The sequence below is a fragment of the Cololabis saira genome, chromosome 19, assembly GCF_033807715.1.
Source record: "Cololabis saira isolate AMF1-May2022 chromosome 19, fColSai1.1, whole genome shotgun sequence".
NCBI lineage: Eukaryota > Metazoa > Chordata > Actinopteri > Beloniformes > Belonidae > Cololabis > Cololabis saira.
Window position 1 is genome coordinate 39,946,995 of NC_084605.1, and position 5,889 is coordinate 39,952,883.

Below are 5,889 nucleotides of genomic sequence, written 5' to 3' on the forward strand. Positions count from 1 at the left end.
TTTTGGTAATTCTAAAATTACTGACAATATCAACAACAGACACATAGAATAATAATAGTGATCATAAAATTGTGGAAGCTTTATAAAATAATAATACAATTGAATAGAATTACAGCACTAGAGGAAAGAATGCAATGCAAAGAAAATGTATAGAACATTTCTACTATTTTTCCTGAGAACTGTAAAATTGTGCAGGGCTGATCTGCAAAACATTCAGTTATTCACAGGTTATAAAGTATTTTTTTATTTTGTCAGTAAGTATGTTGGAGTAGCGTATGAGTTTGTAGTTTGGGACGCATTATCTGGCTGAAACAGGACGGGGGGCGGGGGGGTGACTTCACTAATAAAACCAAATTGAACTTAACATCGTCATATTATATTGTTTAGCCAAAAATAGATACATTACCTCTTCGCTATCCATCCTGCAAACGACCGCTGAAAACAGTGGTTTTGAAAGTCCGTCCCGTCTTCTCTTTCACTATCAAAACAAATGCAGCGACGGGGACAGGAGTTTTTTTTGGCAGTACACGCTGGTGCTCATGGGAAATGTAGTGTTCTTTCTGGTAAAGCACTACCGCTTTTGTCCAAAGGAGCCGCCAAACTCAACAAAAGCTGAAAGTTACATAGCAGATTTTAGCTATCCAGATCAGCTCAGAACACACAAATAGTCTCATTCTTCCTAGAATGTTGGAAAGCTCACCGGCTTTGTTTAGTTTAGTTTAGTTTAGTTTAGTTTAGTTTAGTTTGGTTTAGTTTAGTTTAGTTTAGTTTAGTTTAGTTTAGTTTAGTTTAGTTTAGTTTAGTTTAGTTTAGTTTAGTTTGGTTTAGTTTGGTTTAGTTTAGTTTAGTTTAGTTTAGTTTAAGTTTATTTCAGTCATATATACCTTTCAAGGCAACAAGGAAGAGACAGTTTTTTTTACAATTTGACTGAAAAAGGCTCAGGCAGAAGCAGAGCTTATTAATGCCCGCCAACTATACAACAGCTACAAAATACAACAAAAAAACAAACATATAATATTTACATATACTGTACATACACTTGCATACATACATGTACACACATAGATGCATATACATACACATACATATCTCTTTTCCCCTTTTTTCAATTACAGCCATAACTACCAATGAAAGCTGCAAGCAGCGATGAACGGCCTCCACCTTTGTGCATGTTCAGACTGCAGTGGAAGCTTGTATGACTTGCATGTAGATTCTTCATCTCTGGACATTTAGCGGATGAAACCACCCACGACTCTCTATATCAAATTATTCAAAAGTTATGGCAGAAAATAGGAACTATCAAATATGGACCAATCAGATGAAGGGGGGTTGCGCTTTTTGGCGTCTATCGTCGCCACGGTAACACTTTTGACTGAGAAAACGAATGCGCGTCGTTGCAGGATCGAGACGCACATTTTGATGTATAACACACCTGGGTGCACGTTACGGTTCAGGCGAAGAAGCGGCCGAAGAAATGGCATAAATTGCGCCAAAATGACACGATTAATTCAAAATAGCCGACTTCCTGTTCGGTTTCAGCCATTGTGCCAAGAGACTTTTCCTTAAGTTGCAACATGATACAGGTGTGTACCGATTTTCGTGCATGTACGTCAAACCATATTGTGGGGCTTGAGGCACAAAGTTTTCTAGGGGGCGCTGTTGAGCCATTTTGACACACCCATTAATGCAAACCATTAAATATCAAGTTTTTCACCAGGACTGGCTTGCGTGCAAAATTTGGTGACTTTTGGGGCACGTTTAGGGGGAAAAAAAGGCCCTCCTTTCGTCAGAAAAATAAAAACGAAAAAAAAAAAAAAATTCCTACAGATACAATAGGGCCTTCGCACTGTAAGTGCTAGGGCCCTAAATATAAATACACATAATGATTTTTTGAACATAACAAAGGAAGTACATTGCTTAAGTTTGAGATCAACACTATTCCAACAGCTGGACCCCTTTAAAAGAAATACATCTTCTTTTAACTCTGTTATCGCTTTTGGTAACAAAAATCTGCATCCATCTCTTAACTCACTCATTTACTTTCAGACGCTATGAAAAACTTTGTCATTAAATATTTCACATGCATCACCTGTAGATGTTTTGACTAATAACCGTCAGGCAGGATTACAATGACCTTTGAAACCTTTCAAGGTCTGAAATTAATGGTAGTTTTAGGCAGTTTTTCATTAAGATGTTTTATTTAATGCTTTTGTTCATATTTTATGTTATATAGTTGTTATTATATGAGTTTACAACTCATGTGCTCTATACTGCTGCCTGTCTCAGTCAGGGCACTCTGGAAAAAAGAGGTTTGTTAAAGAAAGGTTAATAAACAAATGTAGGGAGGCTGCACTTCTCGTGCATCCAGTCTAAATCTTTTACCGCTCTCTGTCCTCATTAACTGTCTGGAAACTGTCAATCAAGGCCATCACGACCACAGATAACATAAATTCAGGTTTACAAGAGCTTTGGAGTGTAACAACAGCTTGAAACCATTTTAACTGATATGTAGGAGATCAAATCATTTGCATTTGGGTAAATAATGCCTTAATAATGCATCAACATACAAAAACCTTCAAACATTAGAGGGTTGTAAACATGAAGGCATGTAAATGTTCAGGTTAGTTTCAATTTGAAAGCATTTAAAAGGTAAACTTTTACATGTTTCTTCGTAGGTTTCCAGCTAACAGGAATAGATTTGCCACTCTGGTGTTAACAAGCAGGTTAACAGAGGCGTTACAAGGACAGTAATAGTTATGGCTCTGTGCCCAACTGAAACTTTACAACCAGCGCTTAAAATCAACGTGTAAACAACAGCATTTAGTTTGACATGCAACAGTTGATTTACTGTTGGCACACAAATACCTGCCCAGCAGCCATGAAACACGTTTTCTAAACATTCCTGTTAGCACAAGCGGCTTATACCTTTTGTCAAGTGGGCCGATTCAAAACAGACGGCGGCAGCAGCGCCTCAAAATACCTCTGGAACGCTGCTGGAACGCTGACAAAAGTGTTCTGAAGTCGCACGGCTGGTTTATCGGAAGACTGACAATTAAACGCTTCAATTGATTTGCTCCAAAAGTTACATTAAAATTTGCGTTCCTGTTTTTTTTTTCTTGCTTTTCTCTCCCAGATAACGGTCAGTTGACATGCAGGAGCATCGGGTGCCTGAACCGTTGGCGATGTCATAATTTTAAAGAGCTAGCTCACTTGAAACCCTTCTAACTAGTTTGTAAGTGTTTGTAGGAGCTACATAACATTTCCTACAGATATTGACCTTAAATATATTTAAGGTCAATATATAAGGGGGGGGGCGCAGGCAGGTGGAAGCAGCAACGGGATGACCGGGGGTGAGGGGGGGCGGACCGGGGCCGCAGGCCAGCATGCAGCTCCCAAAGCTCCGGCCTGCAAACATGCAAAAAAGAGAAAAAAAGAAAAAAAAGAGAGAAAAAAAGGGGGGCCAGCACAAGAAACTATAGGAGCGATGGACAAAAAAAATGATAGCTATGTGACATGTCAGGCCATTGACTGAATTCGGGTCAGTTTTGAATTTTAAACCATACTGATGTTGAAACTGCCGGACTGTTCTGATCCGCTGGACCCGCGTTCAGCTGTACAGGACGTCGGGATCCAGCGTATGAAGCCAAACACAGGGGTTAGCGCCGCAGCGAGCGGGTAGCATGAAGCTGCGGACCTGGACACTGCCATTACATAATGATAATTACACAAGCTGTTTTGGATAATCTCTGCCATCAAGACCTTCTCTGTTCAAGTTGAAAACCACTGACTGGGAGGGAAATTCATTAAATGCCCCATTTAACTTTGAATATTTGAAAATATTATCCAGCAAGCGAGGCACGAGCTTAGCTAACTTAGCAGCTTGTTACAATCCAACCAGCGTTTAGCTTTTGACCAGCGATGAAAAGCAGGACCGTCTGTGTTTAATATATGTGATTAATATGTGAGTGTCAAAACACATTATAGTCGTATTTGTTCAAAAGATGCAACATTTGAGGAAACCGCACGTGACGTACGGAGAGGACTAGACATGGCGTGATGGGCTAAAACAACATATTCAAGTAGCAACCGAAACAACTGCGCTTGAGTGAATTCGATTCTTTACCGTTTTTATCAGTGTTTGCCCTATGAAAAAGATTTTTTAAGCTTTTTTCTCTTTCTTCTCTTTTTCTCTCATAGTATCTTTAATACCAATTCCTCTTTTCAAAGTTTATACCTTATATTATATATTCAGTGGGAGACAAAAACTCTAATGTTAAAGAAGACTGTCTGCAATATGTTTCACCTTTTTAGAAAAATGTGCCTGTAAAATGTTGCAGCGAGTTGGTCACGTGTTATTTAAAGAGCATATTGCAGGTTGGAGACCCCTGTGAATCAATGTGTAGGAAAATAATGTAGGAACTGAATTTACATTGAAATACATTATTTTACTTCCGCATCTGAAAAAGCTGAACCGGAAGTGACGTAGCACCGGGGAGTACAGTGAATTTCAACAATAGGAAAAATAATGGATCTTAATGTTAGTTGTGACACTGAAGAGGTTGTGAATGTGTATTCACACCAATATGACGGGCCACAGCCTTATAATTGCAAACTCGTTAGGGCCTTCTCGGTAACGACGGGCCCGAGTCCCCCCGTGTCCCACCACGGAGCTGCCGCGTTAAATCGACGCAGTAGGGTACGGCGTATGGCTGCGCGTCACCGCGTACCCTACAGTGTAGGCTCTGCGTCGGTGTAATGCAGTAAACGCTGGTCAAGAGCAGAGACCATTTATTTAATAAATAGCTTGGAGAACAGATGGTGGATTATCTGTAGTTCTGTAGTAAACAAAGGTTGCACGTTAGACGTCAGAATCAGAGCAGATTTGTTGTTGTTTTGGAGCATAATGTGACGTTCGAAAACGCAAAACTCCGGTTGTCTCTGTCTACACGCAGCTACATAAACGGAGTTTTCAAAAATCTTCACTTTGCCCGGAGTTTTTTTAAACATTCGTTTATTTGCGTTTTCATGTAGATGACAGGTCCAAACGTAGGAAAATATCTTGGGTTTAGCAGATACCCGGCTACGTGTGTACGGGGTCTGCATAGTCAGAACGGGCAGAGCTGTGGAGACGTCTCCCTCCTGCTGCGTCATATGACGCGGTGTTCGGAAAAAAAAGCGTTTGTAGGAGCTTGGCTAAAATCAGCCACTTTTTCCTCTGAATACGTGCCCTTATGTCTTGTAAAACATATTCAATCCTACATTAACTTCTCACATAGTCATTTTCACATAAGGTCAGATATAATTTTTGAAAAAACCCTAACCTGCAATATGCTCTTTAAGGGTTTCCAGTATTTCATGTCTGTATTTCATACATTTATGATGATGAAAGTTACTATTGATCCTGCTGGTTGCTCCAGTCGGTGGTGTCTACGTCCCCCAGGCATTGTAATAATAATAGAGAAGAAAAAGATGAAAAATGAGAAGACACGAAGATATCGAAAGTCTCTTTAAAACAAAAAAGTGTTGCCCGGCTACTTCCAGCAACAGATCAAATCGTACGCTGGAGTCAGCAGCCACGGTACGGCAGTATTGATGAGGAGGATGATCCCTCTCAGCAGCTCAGGAGGTTCAGACAGATCCTGTGTCCTGGATGAACGTACACAAATATGCCTTGGGCTTTTACATTCTCCTTTATTGCTCTGTAATACTATCACAGAGGAAAACTGATTGCAGAAAGTTTCAAAGACAGAGAAACTCTTTTGAAATGCAAACGGTCAAGTATGGAAATATTCACACATATGTGTGGGACAGTACGGGACATATGCAATGTGCAAAATATAGAAAACACCTCTATTCAAGTTTCTTCTTATTTAAAGACAGGAAAACATC